The sequence below is a fragment of the Strigops habroptila genome, chromosome 11 (genome assembly GCF_004027225.2).
Source record: "Strigops habroptila isolate Jane chromosome 11, bStrHab1.2.pri, whole genome shotgun sequence".
Classification (NCBI taxonomy): Eukaryota; Metazoa; Chordata; class Aves; order Psittaciformes; family Psittacidae; genus Strigops; species Strigops habroptila.
This window is the reverse complement of record NC_046360.1, coordinates 14,809,688-14,832,106: the sequence shown is the minus strand read 5'-3', so window position 1 is coordinate 14,832,106 and position 22,419 is coordinate 14,809,688. Positions and strand designations below refer to the sequence as shown.

At 49.9% G+C, this 22,419-nt stretch overlaps 1 long non-coding RNA gene across 1 annotated transcript; it reads left to right on the top strand.

Moving 5' to 3' along the window:
* The first annotated feature begins 748 nt into the window (after positions 1–748).
* On the top strand, positions 749–6,773 carry LOC115614771. Its single transcript, XR_003993841.1, has 4 exons — positions 749–1,257; positions 2,180–2,300; positions 5,889–6,042; positions 6,431–6,773. It is a non-coding gene; the product is annotated as an uncharacterized LOC115614771 (long non-coding RNA).
* The last annotated feature ends 15,646 nt before the right edge of the window (positions 6,774–22,419 follow it).

The window sequence follows — 22,419 nt, the reverse complement described above, 5'->3', positions numbered from 1 at the left end:
GCAAGGTTTTGGCAGCGGAAGGGGACATAGGAGTGTCTTCCGTGAGAAGCTGCTAGGAGCTTCCCTGAGTCCAATGAAGCCAATGCAGCTGTCTACAAGATGGACCCACCACTGGCCAAGGCTGATCCTATCAGTGATGGTAGCAGTACCTCTGAGATAACATATTTAAGAAGGGAAAACCCTCTGTGCAATTGCAGCTGGAGAGAGGAGTGAGAATATGTGAGAGCAGCAGCCCAACAGACACCAAGGTCAGTGCATCTAATCATAGAATCACAGAATCAACCAGGTTGGAAAAGACCTTCAAGATCATCCAGCCCAACCGTTCCCCAGCACTGCCAAGGCCACCACTAACCCATGTCACTGAGGGCCTCATCTACCCAGTGTGTGAACATTTCCAGGGACGGTGACTCCAGGACTGCCCTGGGTAAGTGGGGCTTCACTTCAAGGTGGCATAAGTCAACCTTGCTGCTAAAAGAGGTGTTCCTGCCTACCCCATGCCAGCCTGCATGTTCCAGTCTGGTGGCATCCTTTCACTGTTAACACCAAGATTTGAGGCAGACTGGGCCAGTGAACTCATACTGTGTGCAGCTATAGGAGCTACTGCTGAATGGTTTGTATTCTGCCAGTTCAATTCCCCAGCCCAGGAAACGACTTCTTTCTATTTATTTATTTATTTATCATTATTATTTTCCAGGAGCAGCACTTCCTTACCTGAGCTGAATCTGTTTCTCAAAGTGAATGGCTTTAACATTTTCTTGGGTGTTTGATTCACTGTCACGGAGTATTCTGTTTAAAACACAGCTCCACAGACAGCAGAAACGACTTGTGCTTGGTTTCCTGTGGCTGCCTGCTGCGTGCTTCCTCATGTGTCTACTGATTTGGTTCATCTCTGAAGGAAGCCTTCCTCAGCAGAGTACTAATTTGGGTTGGTTTCCTCTAGTCTGGTTACATTCATTCATGGTAATTGTAAGAATACAGTACCTCTATGAGCTCTGCCTCTAAGCTGAACTTGACGGAAGGTGGCAACAGCAGGATTGACAGGCAGTAATATCATGTAATTCCTGCTTCCTTAGGAAACCCGGCTGAAATGAATACCAAACTGCATCAGTCAAGCACTTGATAGATGGAATAAGAACTGGCTAACGGACCACACAAAAGAAGTTCCTGGAAAATCAGGCTTTCTGCAGCTCAGGGTGCAGAGCAGTGCTTATTCAACAGCTTCCCTGAAGTTCTGGAGGCAAATAAAACTACTTCCAGGTAGGTGCATGACAAAGACCACCCAAGCAATAGGCCATGTTAAGATCAGTATAGGGTGATGGGAATGAATTGTTTCTTTTACAAAGCAAAAATATGTTTTACTATGTCTTGAGTTCCCACTAGCCAACAGTTCAGATTACTGCACTGTGGAAGGTGGTGGTGGGGTGATGGTGAAGGTGTCATGCCAGAAGAACTCACATGTTCATGACCAGGTAACGGAGGATGCTCAGGAGGAGCATGGAGGAGATATCCTCTCTGCCTGTGCCACTGGAGAGCCTGGCACCGAAATGCCCCTCTTCTGGTGCCCTGTTCTGAAAACCACATGCTCTTTGGTGGGGAACAGGACACACAAACCTGCCTTGAGCCCTCAAGGAGTTACGGTTTCATGAACACTTCTCATTCCTGCTTGCTGTGTTTGGTTGGCTGTAATTTGGACATCATCTGCCAGACTGGCAGCACCATCTGTACTGGGGACACTCTCCAGCTGGTGTTCCACAGCAGTTTCAGGCTACAGCCCTGTAAAACAAGGAGCTGAACCCAGCATTTCTGCCAATTCCTTCTCCTCATCCTTTGCATGTGGTCCCGTTCAACCAAGTCACCCATCACAAAGTCTCTTATCCATTTTATAAATAGCTCATCTCCTCTGTGCTAAAGACAAACAACTTCTTCATCTCTGGCAATCTGCAAGTTTCTAACCACTCAGGACCTGTGAGACCTTTCCTTTCCTGCGTGCCCTCCTGAAATGGCTCAGCTCCCTCCTGCAGCCAAACTACCACAAGCCATGAGACATGAACTGTTTGTGTTGTCTAAATAATCCCCAACCCTTACGTGCTGGGCTCTACAACATGGTTTATCGTGCTTCTGCCAGGGACGTGTGGAGCAGGTAATTCCTGACAGGTCCAACCACTGGTTCTTCCTCCAGGTGAACTGGTGCCATGCGGCTGTCAGATCGCTGCCAGCTCCGGCAGCAGCATGGGGAGCCTGTGACAGCCAGGTCTGAACCCTCACTGCTGGACCACTGCTAGTGACCAGGATCAGAGCAGGTGAGTGCTGGCAGGACAAGCCGCGTGTGGCAGAGGAGCAGTGCTGGAGAATGGTGACAAAAAGTCCAAAATCACTTAGCAAATACATAGTTCCATTGGAGTGTGTGTGCTGTGAACATGGGGGTACATGGGCAGAGGTGCCCTGGATACCAGGGATGAAGGTGGTTTGGTAGGTGGGGAAGGGCATGGGATGGGAAGGTGATTGCTCGCTGCTTTTTCCTGGTGTATCACTCTGGTGGTAGGAGGTGAAGGTCAGACACCCAGCAGGACCACAGCATGATTTAGCCTCTGGGCAAGGGATCATCACTCTGCCCTACTCTCCCACTAAATCCAGCTTGGCCCTAGGGAATGGAGACAGTGTTTGGTAGGGGGTTTCCTGGGAGCTGTGGCAGACAGTCATCTTTGTCAACTGCCTCTCCTGGGGTTTGTGTGGCCTGAACATCTCAATGCACCCCCCAATAGAGCCCACAGTCCTCGTCCCACAACAGGGTTGCTCTGCCTCCTTCCCCTTCCAGCTCTAATGAGTTGAAGCTGTACCCAGCTCTAGGAAGGGCAATTAGGGAGACATAGGGTGAAAAAAAAGGCATAAGCCATTGAAAGCAAGGTGGGAACAATTAACAAATACTCACAGCCAGGTTTTGTAACGGATAAATGAAATCACAGTCTCAGTGTATCAGCCAACCACGCCAATGGTGACCATCCTTCCCCAAAGGACCATGCTGTGAAGTACAGGACAGTGATACTCAAAGAGGAGATGTTCTGATTGCTCAGCCCCAGCTCTTCAGTAGAGCCATGATTCCTGCTGAAGTGTTTCCAGGCGCTTGCTGTAGGGAACGCTGGGAGCCCATGCACACAACCAGCTCTGGGCCTGCCCTGCAAACCCCAGCGTTTCCATGCTCTGTAAGTAGCAGCCTCAGGATGTTTCAAAGAAAACAGTGCTTCATTCATGACCTTGTTGGCTTGAGCCAACAACTCTCCACCTGCACCAGCTGCAGTATGGGCTCGGCTGCCAGCTCCGGGCACGGGACCCAAATCAGTCACTCAGAGCCAGTGTATTCTAGAAATGGCAGAAAGGCAGAGAGAGGAGTTAGGCTGGAGCATGGAGAGCTGCAGAATGCTCGAGCTGACCCTGTTCCCAGCTCATGCTGAGGGGTGAGTGGGGGAGAAGCAAGGGAGACGTTTTCCTAAGCACATTGGTAAATGGTGCTGAAGAAAGGTGGTGGAAACTTGGTCCTTGCAGCCAAAGCTGACACATGCTGTGATGTCCAGGGTGAGACATAGACGTTCCTGTGAGAGATGAGAGCCCTGGGTGCAGCCCACATGTTTACTGGGCCAACCAGTCACACTCATCTTGGCTGATGCATCCAAGCACACAGCTGGATGCTCATGGACTCACCTGTCCAGTCTGGACCAGTTCACTTCCAGATGTGGGTGTCCGGAATGATGCAGAGATGCTAAATTCCCAAATTGATTGAGGCTAACTCAGAAGACTCTCAAACCATCTGCAAACTGCCAGGCTCATTCAGCAGATGGCGATCAGAGCCACTGCCCAAGCAGGAGCAGTGTTGCTGGCCAGGCTGGGGTTGTTCCTGGCAGTACTGCAATATTGTCTTAGTCAATAACTGACAAGATGCTACAGGCTGTGAACTGCCAATACAATATTAATGAGTATGGGCTGAATTATTGAAAGTGTGTAGCTGGAGAAACAGCTCCCAAGACATGCAGATACCCACCAGCATCAGGACAGCTTGGGAGAAGCTAGGACTGAGGCTTGGCAGCTGGAGAACAGACCTCAGGGGACAAACCCTCTAATTCTCCCAGGGCTCGGGGTCTGCTTGCCTCCTCCAGATTACTCTTACACCAAAACTCTCATTATGGGCAAAAGGGAAGACACCATACCTGCAGAGCCAAGTCTGGTTACTGTTTTGGCTGTCTAATAGTGCAAGTCATCTAATTCATACAGAAAACCCTATTTAGTAACATAACCAAAATTGTTATACAAAAACCTCCCCAATGTCTGTCCTTTTCTCTGGTGCTGCACTCACTCTCAATGTCCTCTGGGTCTGTGTGTACTTAGACCTGGCCCAATGTGCCAGGCTTCCTGAGACAGAGAGGTGATGGGAGGCAAAGAGAGCCACTAGCATCCTTAGTCCTCTGCTGGGAGGAGCCTGATGTACACGGTGGAGTTTCCTCTGCCTCAGTCTGGGACGCCCCAGTGTTATTCTTGTATGCTCTATCTTCATCAACTCCCAGTTAGAGTTTGGAAGATGCACGGTAGCTTCCCACAGCCTGACTTAACATGAAGGGCTCTTCTCACTATGCATGACAACCTGGATCTGTTAAACCATTAACATCCGCGGTGTGTAGAGAGTTTAGCTAAAACAGTATCATAGAATCCCAGCCTGGTTTGGGTTGGAAGGGACCTTAAAGCTCCTCCAGTTCCAACCCCTGCCACAGGCAGGGACACCTTCCACTAGAGCAGGTTGCTCCAAGCCCCTGTGTCCAACCTGGCCTTGAACACTGCCAGGGATGAGGCAACCACAGCTTCTCTGGGCACCCTGTGCCAGCACCTCAGCACCCTCACAGGGAGGAGCTTCTGCCTCAGAGCTCATCTCAATCTCCCCTCTGGCAGGTTAAGGCTATTCCTCTTGTCCTGTCCCTCCAGGCCCTTGTCCAAAGCCCCTCTCCAGGTTTCCTGTAGCCCCTTTAGGCACTGGAGCTGCTCTAAGGTCTCCCCTTTAAGGAGCCTTCTCCTCTCCAGGCTGAAGGCAGTTGTTAAAACAAGCTAAAAGCAACTCAGGCCAAGGCAAGACCAGACCAGTCCTGAGACTCCTCACTGTCAGGTCAATAAAGTGCCTTTGGCTTTATACTAGAATGACAAAAGTTATACTTACATGGCTACACTGCCATCATGCTCAGACACACACACAGAGGATGCCATGGCCTGGCTGCTAAATTTCATGTCACAAACTGAGTTATGCTTTGCAGCCTTGGGTTATATGGAGCTCCTATTTCACTGCCATTACAGACACCACGATGCCGTGGGCTTCCTGCCTTTCCTTGCAGACACACGACTTGGCTCAGAATGAGGGTGAGCAGCACCAGGTTGGGACAGGATGCTGCTGAGCCCATTTTCCTGACCAATACATGAGTGGTGGGCAGGGACCTGGCTCTCCTGGTTGCACCAGGCAGACTGCTGGGCACAACGATGCAGGTGGGAAGTGTGCAGCTTTCTCTGCCTTCTCTGCACCTTTCTTTCAGAAATTACCTATAAATCAATCCTGACTCCCTGCTCAACTGGTTAATGCTCACCTCAAACCCCGTTTTAAATTGCACAGTGCTCCACATGTGATAATCTCCAGTTCATTTTCATCCGTCACTGAAGACCATTCACCCCTCCCTTTGATGCATTCAACAGACTCTGATAGAAGCAGGTACCTTGTATACTGAATAATTCTCTCCAGCAAAACACCCTGAGCCACCTGTGAGCAAGGTGCTGCAGCATGACACAGGAGAGCTCAGGCTACACCAGCCTTGAGGGCAGTTCCCACTGAAGAGGCTCCTCATTTTCCTGCTTGTTCATACCAGGGCATGAGTTTGAGAGAGGAGATGGAGACTGCAGAATAAGCTCATTTCATGTCAGCGTGGCAATGTCTCAGTCATCCCACTCACTGCTGTCACCTGAGGACATCTACCCGAGAGCTCTGCCAGCTCAACTGCTTCCAGGGATGCTCTGGGTGAGGTAAGGGATGCACTTCCTGCATGCTGTGTCTGAACACACTGCGGTGCCTTGCCTGTGCCGCTGCTCCTTTGGGCTGCTCATGGTCTTCTTCAGACGCTGATGGTGTTTGTCCACCACACAGCCTGGCAGACAGCATCGGGTCACAGCAGGAAGCCCACTGTGTGTCCTTGTCAGCAAGTCACAGATGGGGAGCGCATCAGCTCTGTGCTGCTGTGCCTCGGCCCTGCTGCTCGCACCGGGGCTGGGGCTCCCTCAGCAATGCCAGGTCCTGTCCTGACCTGCTCCCCTGCGAGGCTCAGGCTAGAGGAGGGATGTGGGGCTGCAGAGTTGGCACCAAGTGAGCCAGGATAAGAGCCAACAACTTCCTTTTTCTAACACTTAATTTCAGGTTCTGGGATGCTCAGTGTGTGGATGTGCCGCACTTTTTGATTCCACTCCTTCTACAACCTCTTTGCAGAGGTCAAGCACACTATCACACTAAGAAAATAACATGCACCAGCAGCATAGCAGAGACACTGTCTGGGAACAGACACCGTGGACGGTGGCTTTGAGACAAGCCTGTCTATAGCTCATTATCTGATTGCAATGAACGTGGGCAGCAGAGCACTGAGACACTCTACAGCTCCCTCACCAACTCCCGGCACCCAGAACACTTGACTCAGGTCTCAGAAAACATTATGCTGTCCAAAAATAATGAGATTTTAAAAATTAATAAACTCCAGCTCTGTTTATTTGTCTTCTACTTTTTTTTTTCTTGGAGCTGTTCAGAATGGTGTTTCCAGCTTTTCTCCGCAGTCACAAGTTTGGCTCTGATATGATTTTCATTCAAGACTGAGCGTCTCGTGTAATCCCCCAACTCTGGCAGCAGAAAAATAACAGCTCTCTGGGGACTGAATCATCAGAACTGCCAGCGCTGGTCAACCTTTTTGGGTTGGGAAAGTAGGGATGGGGATACTCCTAAGAACACTCCTGACTGACTTGGAAACTAGAGAATTACTTTAACTGTAAATGCCTCACCTCTAGGTTTCATGATCCTTCCCGGGACACAACAATCTTCTTCTGGCCCTCACCAAAATCCCAGGATCATATCTCCCCATGGTGGGAATGGTTCAGAGCATGAGCACTGTACTGACATGGGGATGTCCAATGTCAGGAGGAACTGACTGGTCCTACCCTACCTGTTGGTGCCATACCTGTCCTTGCAGAGAGGGAACTGGCTTCTCTGCCTGGAATGGCAAAGCATGGCAATCTGTGCTGGCTTCTTTCTGTGATGTAGGGCTTGGGCTTTGGAACAGCCCAAATGAAGCTTGACAAATTTCAGCAAGTTCAAACATTTGCCCAGTGATTAACATCAAATTCACACTCGTCGTTTGTCCTTTGCTCTTTTTGCACAGACAGTTGATTTTCTCACCATGCCAGTAACGCTGCTATGAAAACTCTGTATTTCCCCAAAGAGCCAGGGCAGGACTGGCTCCATAGCTGTTCTTCTGCATGTCCTTATGCTCTATGTTCTGTCCAGGTCCAGTGTCTTCCAGAGAGTTCTCCAACCCAAATGATGTAGTTTAGTCATGTACTTCTTCAGCCCTATGTAAGACAGATTTGCTTGAAAGCTCAACGAGAGAATTGGTCCTTTTTTTCTGAAAGCTTAGGAAAATGAGGACTCAGTAGTCTTCAGCGATATATTTGTGCATGCTGACATTCCCCAGTGTCCAGTTCTTGTTTGTACTCAAAAAACAAACAGACTTGGGAAAAAAAGAGAGGCTGCAATTATCATGGGAGAGCCCTGCTTTCCTGAGGTATTAGTTAGTGTACAGCAAGGCTTCCCAGCTCCTCTCCAGAGAAGGAGCACTGCAGACATGCACATTTCCTGATGCCAAGTCTGACTCATCCTGCTCTGGATCAACTCCACGACTTCTCCACAGTTGTTAGAGGAGGACACAGGGAGTTTCTGGGCTACAAGTGCACACTGAAGCAGGGTCATGTTCAGTTTCTCATTGACCAACACCCCCCAGTCCTTCTCCTCAGGGCTACTCCATCCAGTCTTCCCCAGCCTGTATTTGTGCTGGGGATTGGCCCGACCCAGGCACAGGATCTTGGTTTATGCATGCAATATATAGATATAAACATCTATACATTACATGAATCATATAGAAATATCTCTCTGTTTCAGAAATACATTATTTCAAGAAGGGTAGAAAAAACTTTTGCTTCACCTTCTTATTTTGCAGCTGATCAAGAAAACCAAGAGCGACCCTGTCCAGCACAGCCACTGTCATTCCATAATGAGCACAGAACACGGGGCAAGGCCAGGCTAGCACAGCACAGCATGCTGCCTTGCTCTCAGCTCGGGGTATTAAAAAGCAGGATTCAGTGTGCTGGATTTTGACCTGACAAGACTGATGTGTCTCTAAATCCTGGCACGCCACAGGCCTGTGCAAGCCTCTCCTGCTCCTGTTGCTAATATTCAGCGTTCCCTACAACACTGCTTCTTCTTTGGGTGAAGAAACTTGAGGGTACGTAAGAGCCACATGCTGGCACAGGGCAAGGTGAGACAATTATTGCTGGATTATCCTCCTTCCTTTTCAGACTGTTGGGTGGGGGGGCAGCAGCTTTTTCTGTAATAATTGTGTTGTGTGTGTGTGTTCCCTCCAGGAGTTTTTGTGAGGATTGGCCACTGGTTTCCATTCATTTAGGTAAGGAGGATTTGGTGGTTTTCTTGTTCTTCTTCTTTGCTCGATGGGCTGTGGCCAATTGTATGAGTCTCAACAGGGCAAAGCACTGGGTCTTGCCTTTGGGCCACAACAACCCCATGTAGCACTCAGGCTTGGGGAAGAGAGATTGGAAAGCCGCTCATGGAATAGGACCTGGGGGTGCTGATTGATGGAGCTGAGCATGAGCAGCTTGTGCCCAGGCAGCCAAGAAGGGCAACAGCATCCGGGACTCTATCAGCAGATACAGACCTGGATCAGCAGTGCTGCCACACTGCCTTGGGGCAGCAGGGCCAGGGCAGTGATTGTCCCCCTGCACCGGGCACTGGTGAGGATGCACCTCGAATCCTGTGTCAGTTCTGGGCCCCTCACTACAAGAGAGATATTGAGGTGCTGGAGCGGGGCCAGAGAAGGGCACCGGAGCTGGTGCAGGGCCTGGAGCACAAGTGTGATGAGGAACGGCTGAGGGACCTGGGGAGGTTTAGTCTGGAGAAGAGAAGGCTCAGGGGGGACCTTATCGCTCTCTCCAACTGCCTGACAGGAGGATGGAGCCAGGAGGGGGCTGGTCTCTGCTCCCAAGGAACAAGGGATGGGACAAGAGGAAACGGCCTCAAGCTGCACGAGGGCAGGTTTAGATGGAGATGAGGAACAATTCCTTCCCCAGAGGGTGCTCAGGCATTGGAACAGGCTGCCCAGGGCAGAGCTGGAGTCACCGGCCCTGCAAGTGTTCACACCCCGTGTAGCCGAGGCCTCAGTGCCATGGGTCAGTGGTGGTCTTGGCAATGCTGGGAATGGTTGGACTTGATGAGCTTAAAGGTCTTTTCCAACCTGGTAGATTCTATGGTTCTCCCACACCTCACTTGCAGTTGCTCTGTGTGTTAGCTGGCAGGTCTCTCTGCCCATCTACCTCTCTTTTTATCTTACTTTCTCATCTGTTGTTTTATGTTTTGTTTTCCTTAAATCTAGTTTGTTGCTTCTGTTTTCTTCCGGTATCATCTAGAGGCTTCTCCTGCTAACTGCTTCTGCTGGCTGGCTCCCAGCTGGTGGCCTCTCATTAAAAAGGCTTGCACCAGTGGTCTGTGACTGCTGGTGCCTCTCCTGGGGCTGGGGGTGATAGCGGGCTCCCGGCTGGGGGGCGAGCGCAGGCTGAGATGCTGATTTGGCAGATGAAGGAGCTGTGGGGGCAAGGAGCAGACTGCGCTTGCAGGGAGGATGAACACGAGAGTGACAGGGTCTTTGCAGGGATTTTAAAGAGACAAAACCCCCTGAGGTCTGTGATACAGACGAGGAGGGTCAGTGACAGATGGTGCCAGGAGGAGTTCTGGATCAAGACTTCCATGATGGAGGAGACTGGGCACTTGTGACTTTGGGCAGCATGGGAAATGACCTTTCTCTTCCTGCTGTTAGCAGGTTGGTGCAGATCCTTCATAGGATCCAAGCAAGGGAACCAAGCCTCATGAAGGGAGGCTTCAGCCAGACCTGAACAAGGCATTAGGAGCAGCTGGTGTTGGTTATCACAGCCTCCCTCCTGTGCAGGATGGAGGCACACCTCTGCTGACCTGAGCTACGACACAGGAGGTTTGCAGGGTGTTGGTGCCCTGGATGTGGGATGTTCTGGAAATGCTGATGAGGCTTTTTGGCTTTCAGACTGTTAGGCTTTGCTGCAAATCGCTTTGGACGCAGTGCTGCTGCCAGGGGATACCTGTAAGACATCAAGAATGACCGTAGGACTGCAAGGGTGGGAGGGAAGGATTTAGAAGCCCAGAGGATGTGGAGCTGTTGGAGCGAGTTCAAAGGAGGCACAAAGATTCTGTGAGGGCTGAAGCAGCTCTGCTCTGGAGACAGGCATTGCTGGGATGAGTGAAGCAGGACATGTAGAAGGCCTGGGGAAGCTTGCACCAGCTGCGTTCATTTCTGAGCTGAGCCATATCTTCCAGAACTCATGTTAGGGAGGCAGGGAGGGACTGAAGAAGGGCAGTGTGGAGACAGCAGTAAGAGGGGTAAATGGCATCACTGGCTCAGCCTGGCTTTGATAGCAGAAAGAAGAAAGAACAAAGCCTTCAGTTTATAAGTACATATGATATCTCCAGGTGATGGAAAAGAACCATCTGGGATTTGACAGAAACAAATCATTTCAAATCAGACCAATTTTTTTTTGACAGTAACTGGCCCAGTGGATAAAGAGAAGCAATAGATGTGAAATATATTGACTTTAAGGCTTTTAACACAGTGCAACAAGGTGTTCTCTGATCAAACTGAGGAAATATAGTCTAGATTTCTTAAGAGGATGAGGGTGCAAGTAGGTGAAAGGCTGTTCTCAGCGAGCTCCTAACAAGCTCTCTGTCAAACCAGGAGGCTGTTCAGAAAGGTCTGCCTGAGACTGATGCTCTTTTGAATTTTGATTCCTGATTTACAGGACAGAATTGAGAGGATGCTTCCAGCCCTGTGAGGAATACCCAGCTGGAATGAATGGCAGCATCAGAACTAGAGTGGCCTTGATAGAATGCAGAAATGCTCTGAAAACAGTCACCTAAAGGAGGGCTATGGAGCAGATGGAACCAAACTCTTCCTAGAGGTACATAATGAGGATTAAGAGAGAATGGGCGTGAGTTGCAACCCAGTGGTTCAGTGGAAATTTTCTTCATCTTCACGACCAGAGAGTGGTGAAGAATCCTCATCCCTGGGAATTTCTAGAACCATCTGGGTGAGTCACTGAGAAACCTCTCCAAGTTTTGACTAAGACCTGCTTGGAACAGAAGAGGCAAGAAGAGAACTCCAGAGGTCCCTTGCAACATAAATCTTTCTCTTAGTCTATGACAATGGCTTAACTGGTTGTTTGCCAGTATCAGCCATTCTGTGCCAAAGGAATGACTTCAGTAGTTCCGAGAAGCTCCGGAGAGAAAGAGATGATCTGCAAAAGCCAAAGAAACTTCAGAGAAGCAAAGAGAGGAAAGAGCATTGAGGGATAACCCTTCAGCCCAAGCAGACTGCTGCAGGTTTTAATTTGCCTCCCAATGGTGGTGATCATGGTCACTGCTTTCTAACTGACCTTCTACAATGTTTCTAATAGTATCCCTCATTTGGAAGGCAATGGGTGACTATAAATGAATTTCTTAACCTGGAAGGAGATATCTTCTAGGCCACTGTTCCTGGTTTTCACACTTTTGACTATTTTAAGCTCTTTTCTCTATTTTCATTGCAAACATCATGAAGTTTTTGGAAATGCCCAGCTGTATCTTTAGATTCCTCTTCTCTGCAGCTGGGCAGCAAAAATTCTCTCCCCAGACCTGCTTCTCCCTGGGATTAAGTAAAGAAATTATCAGTAATGGACAGGTATCTTTCATGTATATATGGGCTTTTTGTCACAGTGTCTAGGATTGTCCAGAGGGACAATGTTAGATGAGAGAGGGTTCCTCAATGGGCAGGACCACAGGCTGCAGCTGGGGTTGGAAAGGCTTCATGAAGAGCTCCTCTGGACGCAGGACTCTGTGATGTGGCCTCTCTGTGAGGTGACCTGAGCAGGTAGGTTAGAGAAACACAGCTTCAAGCAGCCACACTAGGCTTTGGGCTGGAGAGCATGAGAGAGGCGCTGCAGATGGGATAAGAGGGCTGAGGGGAAGGTAGGATGTGGTGTGTGTGTCTTATGCTCAGCACATTAGCCATGGCAGATCTATGTGGGCAGCCAGACATGCTCCTTCCACCATCATATTTTTTCCCAAAGTAAAGGGCATATCATTTCCTGGTTAGTTCTCATGAGGGAAAGTAATCCACATCAGGACAGAGGGATGCCCTACGCCGCAGGGCATGCTACCCATCAATGCTTGAGTCTGACACCACTGAGCTGCCTGTCATCTCATTGACGCCCTTGTGGAGGGCTGATACGAAGGAGCAAATGCTCTGATATGTGCTTCCAAGAGGAAAATAGCCTTGAACCCTCAAGGAATCCATGCCCACCCCCTGCCATCCTGTGCATGGGGCCATTTTAGATTGCCTGCAGGCTACCCATTGTAGGTCGCCTGCCCCACCAATTATAAATCCCTATTGAAAGTCTTCGCTTTTTTTCATTTTCCTTCTTGCACTTGGCTAAAAAGGTAACAGTGATTTCTCCAAGGTCTCAACTCGAAGACTCGCTGGCAGCTTATCTCCATTTCTTTCCCCATCTTATCAGTGGTGAGATGAATCCTAGACTCACACAGCATCTCCCATGTTTCCCAGGAGAAGCAGCACCACCCCATCGCCAGCCTGGCCCAAGGGCAGCTTGTGTGACATGCCCCTCACTGGGGCTCTCAGGGACAGCTCAGCTGGGCTGGAGCACAACAGCATTCGCTTCCGAACCGCAGATTACAAAAGAGGCTTAGAAAGGTTTTGCTATGGGAGTTTTTTCTGGAGCTTTTGTATTCTGCTCCAGTGGTGCATTTCTCAGAGCAGAGCGAGCTCCCCCTAAGAAAAAAAACGGAAGGAAAGGTCAAGCCAAGCCTCGGCGCAGATGAAATCCCTGGAAGAGCCGGTTTCATTGTGCAGCTCAAATGCTGCATTTGCCTGACTAAGACACAACGGCTCCTGCCGGCCTTTTGCTCTGCTCCCAGGAGTTTACGGTGGGTTTCCACTAATGGCAGGTGCTGTAAGAGCCCCGAGTCCTTGACGGGAGCGCTTCTGCAGGGCTGCAGACCAGCAGACACTTCCTTTGCCTTAATTGCTTAATTAATACTCTGTGCAGGCATCCAGCAGCATGAAAGCAAGCAGGTGTGAGGTTGTGAGCCACCCTGCAGAGCCACTTCCCATTAACATTCACTTGGCTCTCTGCAGTGGGAAGTGAAAGAGCAGGGCAGAAAAAGCGTAATTAAAGGGCCATTCATTCAAATGTTACATTTCCATCTACTCGAGTGCTATCAGGGAGGCTCTAGCCTGGTGCAGGATGCCAGCGACTGGACGTGCCGGCAGGGACCAAGTCTGGGAATGATGGTGACCTGGATGGCTGGGTCTCAAGGTGTCACAGTGGGTGCTGGGACTGGGACAGTGTGGGAGCAGCCTCCTCCAAACCAGCCACAGAGGGGCAATTAGTGAGCTTGGGAAAAAAATGTGTGTTCAGAGGGGGAAGTTTAAGGTGATTTTGTTCACGCATGGACAAAAGCTGAAGCTGGGCTTCATCCCTAATGAAATCAGTGCTGAGGAGAGGAGTCACCACAGCAGCCTGGCTGTGCATGGGCTCCTTGCCTGTGCTGGAGCTGTGATGGGCAGCGTGAGCTCCCCAGCTCTCCTCTGCTGTCTGCAGTGTCCTTTGTGGTGATGGAGAGGGACATCCCGTCTGCAGAGAGCATCACAGTGGTGCCTGAGGAGGTTGGTAAAATAAGGGAGCACACGGGGGGCTGAAGTTGTCTCCATTGCCGACTCACACTGTATTATATGCACCCCCCAAGCCTGGCAAAGAGGGGAATGTCTGCTGTCCCACATTGCCTGTCCCACAGCTCCTTCATGCTGGTCACTTGTAAGCTCCCCATTTGTAAGCTCCAGAAGTGTCTGACAACTGCTGTTGCTGAAATAACTGTGGGTATTGCAGTGTTCTGGTGGCATCAGGCCCTGGGTGGCTGAAAAGCAAGTCTGAATTTCTCTGGAGCTCTGACCTGTTGGGGCATGTTCACGCTGACTGTGCCATGCATGTTCTCAGGTGTGATGGCTCTTGCTCAGGGTCACAGCCTAGAAGACATCTCTGTGGACACAGGTGGTGACAGCAAGTGGATTTCCCCAGCTATCGGATTGGAAGGAGGTCCAAAAGCAAACAAGCACCTGCCTTGGAGGGTAGTATTTTCTTCCAAGAAACAGGTCAGGTATTTTCTTCCAAACAGGTACTTGTCTGACTCTGTTGGGTGGCAGCAGAGCTGCAGTTGTTGATGTTTTCTGCTGGATAAAAGACACTGTGGGAGTTTTCCTACCTGCAGAACATGTTTTCCCACCTACAGGCTACATTGCAGAGATGCAGGCAATGACACATTGCTACAAGAGAAGGAGCCCCACAAGAGCTGGATTAGCAGGAAATACTCTGTTGGCTTCTACCCTTCTGTCACCCCCACGAGGGACAATTTGTGCTTGAAAGTGGCAGTGAGGCATTAGGTGCCTTTGCTGGAGGTGTCTGCCATAGGAAAATGCTGCCTGTCCTTTCTCTTTCCCAGTTCCTGGGGACCAGAGTGGCCCAGAACTGCCACTGGAGCATCTGCATCTACAAAGCTCCAGGAGGAGATGGGCAGCTTTCTTCTCCCTGCCTGTGGAGAAAGCTGCTTGTGAGCCAGAACCCTGAAAAAGGATGCGTGTGTCTGTCATAATGTGGGCAGGACACATTCAAAAGTCGCTTGTTTGCCTGCTGAAATACTCCCTTCTCCATCGGTGGCCCTACTGTGTGTCCACTGCCAACTGCAGTAATGCTGACCTCCAACACGACTTCCACATGCTGCCTGGAAGCAGCCAGCAGCCCTTTTCCTGGGTGGGAGAGCACGAGGCTCTGTGCCCCCGGCTGCAGGAGAGGGGCGGGGGAGCTCTGACAGGTCCAATGGGAAAAGCACAGAAAGCATGGCAATACCAGGTCGGGAAGCTCGGCAGGATGAGCTGGCTGAGAAATGCAGTGGAATTAGAAGAAAATTGGGAAATGTTTGAATAAAAAATGTGAAGGAAATAATATCTTCCAAACATCTTTCATTTTATCAGAATTGTTCTGACTTAAATACTTTCGACCGATTCCTTGTCTCATGAAACCTGGTTTAGTTGTGTCTGTCTAGTGTGGGAGCACTGGATGGATGATGGAGCTTTCCTTGGAGCTACCAAAGCTGTTGCGACCGCAGCAGCATGGGCTGTCCTGCTTTCTGCTCTGATTTAGGCACATTTCTGTGCTTTCCTCCCTCTCAGAAAAACACACACTTAGCTTTGAAGCACAGGCAGTTCCTCCTTGAAATACCAGCCTGCACACACTTCTGCTTCGGGACAGGGCCACATGACAAGAACCTGGTGCATTTCACATTGCTTTGTGCACTGCTGGAAGGCACACAGGTATGGTGGGGAAGGGACCGGTGTAGGATCCAACAGAAACCAGACCAGAGGCAGTGGCTGCGGTGCCATTTCACAGCTTCAGCCACCTCTAGGTGCAGCATGTGAGCAGAGAAGAACAGAACACGGCACAAATGCACACAGGGATCAGACACCTCTGAAAACCCATCAGGCAGCTTTGCAGGTGCTTTAATCACCATTGAGGACTGGGAATCCCAGTAAAGTGAGAAGAAAACAGATCAAAACCTTTGCAGGGAGAGGGGAGGGGGGCTACAGCAAGACAGAGAATGGCAAAGGGCATCTCAGAGCTCCCATCACTTCTTGCCTGCAGAAGTGGCCTCTTGTGGCACAGCAGATGGTTGTGCTTTTGGAGGGTGAACAGGCGTCCTGGGGCTGTTTATAGATGGGGGGAACTGCTTCGTCCCTCACTTGTGGTCACATTCATTGAGAACTTCATTTTGGTGGTGACCAGCAAGGAGCTTGGACAGCTCCTGCAACATATCGCTTCCAGCACCCATGGGAAACAGATCCTTTTCTCTCCCCACCTCCCATCCCTCAATCCAAACCAGGGAAGATCTTGGAGCCTGTCTGCAGAGGAAGGCATGCTGCAGCCAGTGAGCAGCTACATGGTACAGGGGCACTTTAGGCTTTGCAAAGCCTAGCCAGCTTCCAGGGAAGTCTTGGGCTTATTATGTGAAAGACATGCCAAGGTGTATTCATCACTATCAATGCGTTGTTGTACACTGTTCCTCTGCCGGTAATACTTGGAGCAAACTTTACCACATCTTTACGAATGCCCCATCTTCAGGATGGAGAGAACTGGGTACATGCAATGCTCTTTCCTTCTGTTTTGTAAGTCCAGCTGCATCGTATTGATTGAAGCCATGACCCTCCTGCCCCAAACAGCCCTGAAAATAAATGCACAAGTGCTTCTAGTGTAAACATATTCCCTCAAAGACCAAAGCTCTCGACTTGCTCAAGTGATCCCCAAATAAAAAGCAGAGCACTGATGGGATGGTTGAGTTTGCCTCAGGCACAGTCAGCTGCGTGCATAATGAACACCTGGGGAAGCATGAGCATGTTAAACAGGACTCACTTATGCTATATGTGGTCACTTTTACATGCCCTTCATTACTGGAAGCTTGTAACAGGCAGATGCCTCTGCCTAGTGTGAATTAAGGAGAAAAAGGAAATAAATGTCAGGTTCATTTATGCTTCTCATGGCACCATCATTTGCTGCCTAAAGAAGCATTTTTCCAGCAAGAACTTATACAAATAATGAGCAGGTGACTCTCTTTGCAATTCCTTGACATTTATTCTGAATGTCCTTAACCCCCGCCTGGAGCAGGTGAGTGCTACTGTCAGTGCGCTGGGAAATGAGGCAGTTATCTCCAAAGCTTTTCTTCCCAGGATCAGACATCCCACAGAAACCCTTCATGAATTAATCTGAATGGGCCAAAGATTCCTGTTTTGCATGCAAACCACTGGGATGCCACAGTGGCTCTGGGCCATGCTGCAGAGCTACCGGTACATCAAGCATGGAGCCAAGCCAGAGCTCAGCTAAGAAGAGCTCAGCCCCAAACTCTGGGAGGTGCCTGGATTCCCTCAAACTCAGCATTAAAAGCTCTCTCTGAGTACCCAACATGCTGAGTGTATCAGGGGGGGTGGGGGGGAAGGCTGATGCCAGAGACATTTGAGGGGATTTAGGTGTGAAAAATGACTTGGCTTTAAAGCCTGGGTTTTCAGCAACATTTAGGTATGGTGGAGTCAGATGTCACCCTGTTTGTTCCACTGACCTCAAGGGGAGCTCTCAGCCTAGACTGCCCTCTTCAGACACCCTACTGCCCTGCTCAATGGGGCTTCATTCCATCTCTCTCCCCACAAGCACTTGCCCTGGACTACTTTGTTGTTGGATTATACATCAGGTCATGCCTCCAAGTTCACCGCCAATTGCCCCCAAGGCAGTGACAGTGAATGGCTTGTGTTCCTGGTGCCCAATTGGTTTTCAGATTTCTCTCCCTTCCTGACCTGCTGCTCACGCTCTGGGGGTGCAGCCCAGCACACGGAGGGGTTCTGGGCTCAAGCACACACTGAAGCTGGGTCATGGGGAGCTTCTCCTCACCCAACACCCCAAGTCCTTCTCCTCAGGCTGCTCCATCCAGTGTCCCCCAGCCTGTGTCTGTGCTGGGGATTGCCCCAACCCAGGGCAGGACCTTGCGCTTGGATGGGCGCCCTGCTCTGGTGCTCCTCAGCCCAGCGCTCGTGGATGGAGCTGCTTTGCTGTACATGCCACTGACAGCTCAGCGAGCCAACAGGCTGCTCAGTGGGACACACTGCTCCCTAACAAGAACAGTGGGTGCTCAGTGGTTTCTCTGCCAGTCCCCCAGTACTCACAGAGCTGGGTTTTGTCAAGTTTAACATTATCCTGAATATTCCATTAATATTAGTATTTGGGATAGTCACATTAGCGGGATCACTTTACTGAGGAATCTATTTTTCAGTGCTTGCACAGAGATGAAAGATGCATAGATTTTGATAGGTAAATCCCATTTTTCTTTGCTACTTACCCAGTAAACTAAGGGATATTCTGTTTCCCCTGGGAAAGCAGGGGAACCAGGGAGTCCCAGAATAATTAAAAAAAAAAAAAAATCCTCAAAAATGACAGAACTTGCTTGAATATCATTGTCGTTTTTTCAGAGACTGTCCAAAATATCCTTGAATTTTATGGATATTTTTTCCTTTTGCCCTCTTTTCCCCCTTCCTTTCCTGCCACTGAGCCCTACTGATAAAAGACAAAGCAACTCCCCAGTATCCACAGACATTTGTAAATGTAACTCCAAGCTGTTTGGGCTATTTGTAGGACCTGTGTTGACTCTCCTGATTGCAGCAGCCAGGGCCCCTGAAGCAGAAATGGAGCAGCGTGTCTGCACCACGCACCAGCTGGGGACTAGCTTCTGCATAAGCCTGCGGAGGTCCTGCATCCATCTGGGATGATGAGGCCAGATCGTAAATGGTTCCTATTTGAAGGCCATCCTGGATGCTGCTCAGCTTCCCTCTTGCCAGACAACCGGTTGCTTCTTCTTACATCTAGGAAGTCCCCTAAGTGCAGGAGCTGGGGACTGGGGTTAGATTTTTGGATTTGTTTCAATTAATATTGTTTTGATTAGCTTCAGACTCAAAGTTTTCGGGGTTTTTCTGTCATTGCATGAATTTTCAATGATGTTCCCAGTGGCATCATTTGCTCACAACGCTGTTCACTACTGGGAGGCATCTGGGGTGATGTAGTCAGTGCTTCTCTCTCCCAGTAAACAGCTCATTACAGCCACAGTTCAAGGGAAAACCGTCCAAAGCTTGTCGTACCAGGCTGGGCACTTGCTCAGGTGGCAGCTGGCAGAGGATGCCTGCTGCAGGAAGGGTGCCAGCCGCTGAGCAGGACCCCCCAGCAGAGAAGATATGTCCCCACGGCTCCTCACGCTGTCCCCTGTGGACTGGCGGCTCTGCTCCAGCCAGGAGCTCCCCTCCCCTGGGTGCCTGTTCTTCTGAGCTGGACGAGCGCGTGCTGCCCATGAATGAGAAACAGCAGCAGCAGGAGTGCCAGCTTTGCTTGGCTTTGGCTCTTCCTGCAGCTCTCTGCTCCTAGCACCAAGCTGTCGAATGCCAGCTCTCCTCAAAATCATGTGCTCAGGTGGAGGCAATGCTTGGTTTTGCTCATTTGGAGCTCTAACTTTGCATCCTGCCATTAGAATCATAGAATCAACTCAGTTGGAAAAGACCTTTAAGATCATCAAGCCAACTGTTACTCCAGCTCTGCCAAGGCCATCACTAACTCACAGCACTGAGGCCTTGGCTACACGGTGTGTGAACACTTGCAGGGACAGTGACTCTACCACTGCCCTGGGCAGCCTGTTCCAATGCCTGAGCACCCTTTGCGGAAGCAATTGTTCCTCATCTCCATCCAAACCTCCCCTGGTGCAGCTTGAGGTCGTTTCCTCTTGTTCTCTCCCTTGTTCCTTGGGACCAGCCCCGTCCTGGCCCTATCCTCCTGTCAGGTAGATACAGAGAGCGATAAAGTCCCCCCTGAGCCTCCTAAGGATGTTTGATGGTCAGGTCTTCCGGGTTTTAATCCTTGCTGTACAGACCAAACCCCCCAGAAGAGGTACAGCTGGCATCCCTTGACTCCAATCTTTGCCCCAAACCCTCCTGCTGTGTTCCTGGATGTGCTCTGGATGCTGCTGGTTGCCCTGGTGACCATATCTGGTTTGGCTCTGTTGGTTATTCTCTGAGCCAGCCTGGTCCCTTCCTTTGCCCCTGCTCAGGATGCTGAGCTGGTCAGACCGGTAGGGCAGAATTGATTGCCAGTGCAGAGCTGGTGCCTGCCAAGGTGGGGGAGCTGAGCAGGGAAAAGGAGGATGCTTTCCCAGCAAGGAATCCAGCCTCACAAGGCATCAAGATGGCATGTTGTAAACCTGTGCAACCTGGATCTCCACTGAACTTTCCTCTGGCAGTACCTGAGGTGAGCTGTAGATGCCCAGTGTGACCGTGACCCAGTTGCTGTGACCAGAGAGGACAGCACGTGGACAGCACATGGCACTGCAGTGTCACTTTGCACCATTCCATGTGGCACGTGACTGTGGTTAAGTGAGGAGAGCTTGTGGCTACAGATTACATGAAGATAATTTGTAAAGACTGGGTTTTTTACATGTTTCCCCTTGTGCTGGACAGCTGTGGGCAAAAGCCTCACTAAGTCTGCTTATCCTCTGCAGAGCTGTTTGTGCCCATGTGCTGCTTCTGCCACTTAGTGTATCTACAGCAGCTCGTTCTCCCTGCTCAAGCCTTTGTGCTGCTCAGAGCATCCTCCTTCCCACATTTCAGCTCCAACTGGAATGAGCAGAGCCTCCTGCTGAGCCTTCACTGTTTTCATGCCGTTAGGACACTCCCATGAGCTTGAACTCCAGCTGTACTCTCAGTGCACTGCGACCTGGATGCATTCTGCAACCTGACTCTGAAAGGAACTGACAGGAGATATCCTGTGCCAGGCTGCGGATGCCCTTGTTGGGCTGGATAACCTCTTGTCTCTTGCTTTGGTGACTGGCAGTCTCTTCAATTAAGTTTGCCATGATTTCTTAGTGATGTTTTATTGGTTCATAAATGGCTACTTCAGATAAAAGAATTGCTGAATGCCTGGAATTAGAGCAGCCAGCTCTTGGGTGGTGGTGGTGGTGGTTGTGGGGAGTTCTGCTCTGGTTTAAAAGCCAGCTGACAGTAATGACGGCATACAGAAGGTCAGTAAGACTGCTTTCCATAGCCAAATCCCTATACTCATTTCTCTTCCCTGAGGCAGCTGAGACCTCTCCAGAGGAACACAATCTCTTGCTAAAACAAAGAGGTGACTTTGGCTATTCCTTGCCCAGCCATGGGGAGTGTCCTGAGGCAGCACAGCCTTGCAGGAAAGGTGTTTTCTGCTCAAAGGATTCCCAGCATGTGCTGCCTATGGGGAAACGTGGGTGACAGTGCCAGGCTGGGAATGGGATGCAACTGGGAGCCCTGGGGTGCTACCAGCTCCAGCACCCTGCTCAGAGGCAGTTCACAGGAGGGCTTTGGGCAGGCCAGCACAGGGCTGAGCCTGCAGCAATACACCCTCCTTGGCTCCCCTCTCACTGCCTGCTTGTTCTCCAGGCTGCTGCAGCACAGGAAATGTACCTTTTAATAGCTAAGAAGCCTTGTTGACTCTCTGCCCAAAACTTCAATGAAAGAGACTCCATATCTCCACTGTACCATCTTTGGTAAATCAATAACGTCTGGGCCTTGGAGATCCCACGTAAATGAATCACTAATTATTAATTTAATAGTCAGAATAAAAATCTCTCAGGTCATAAAGAGAAAGGACACTCCCCCCAAAGGTGAATACAACAGTAAGCAGAAAGATAGGCTGATAGAGCTAATATATCATCAACCAGCTATACCATCTTAACAGAGCTTTCTGAAAAAGCACCTCTCAGCCTCTCCTGTGCTTTCAGTACTGTTTGCATTTGGTTTCTTAGATCCAGCAGCTTCCTTCTGAAGCAAAAGATTTATTGCGAGGGAGAATGTTAACAGCAAAAGTTCAAGTGCTAAAGTCAAAATCTGTTTCCCTCTCTTCTTGGAAAGCTTTTACAAAAAAAAAACCAACCCCAAAAACATAGACATGTAGAAATAAAGCTAAGAAATGCATCACTTGGAGCAAGAAAATGAAAGCTAAAGCCTGTGGTTGCTCTGCACCTTAATCTAGATGTTCTGGCTAAGGTTTCCTTTTCCATTAGTGCATTATTTAGCAGCTAAAAGGTAACAGAGGATGTAAGCTGCAATGCCTAACACATCCTCAGAGAGGCCTGTTCCTGTGGCAGTTACAGTGCTGAGCATGCACTCCAGAGACCTTACTCCAGATTTAATGATATAATATTATTGAAGTATTGAATAATACTCCAATTCTCCAAGAAATACGGGCACGCCTGAGCGTGCGGTTAGATGTTGTGAATGTGTGAATGGGGCTGGAAGGGTGACCCCAGACTCCCATGTGTATTTTGGCTACGGCTGGTTCAAAACCCCCAATGCAATCCCAGCGCTGTTGTCTGTCTTTCCTGTGTCTGAAACTCCTCCT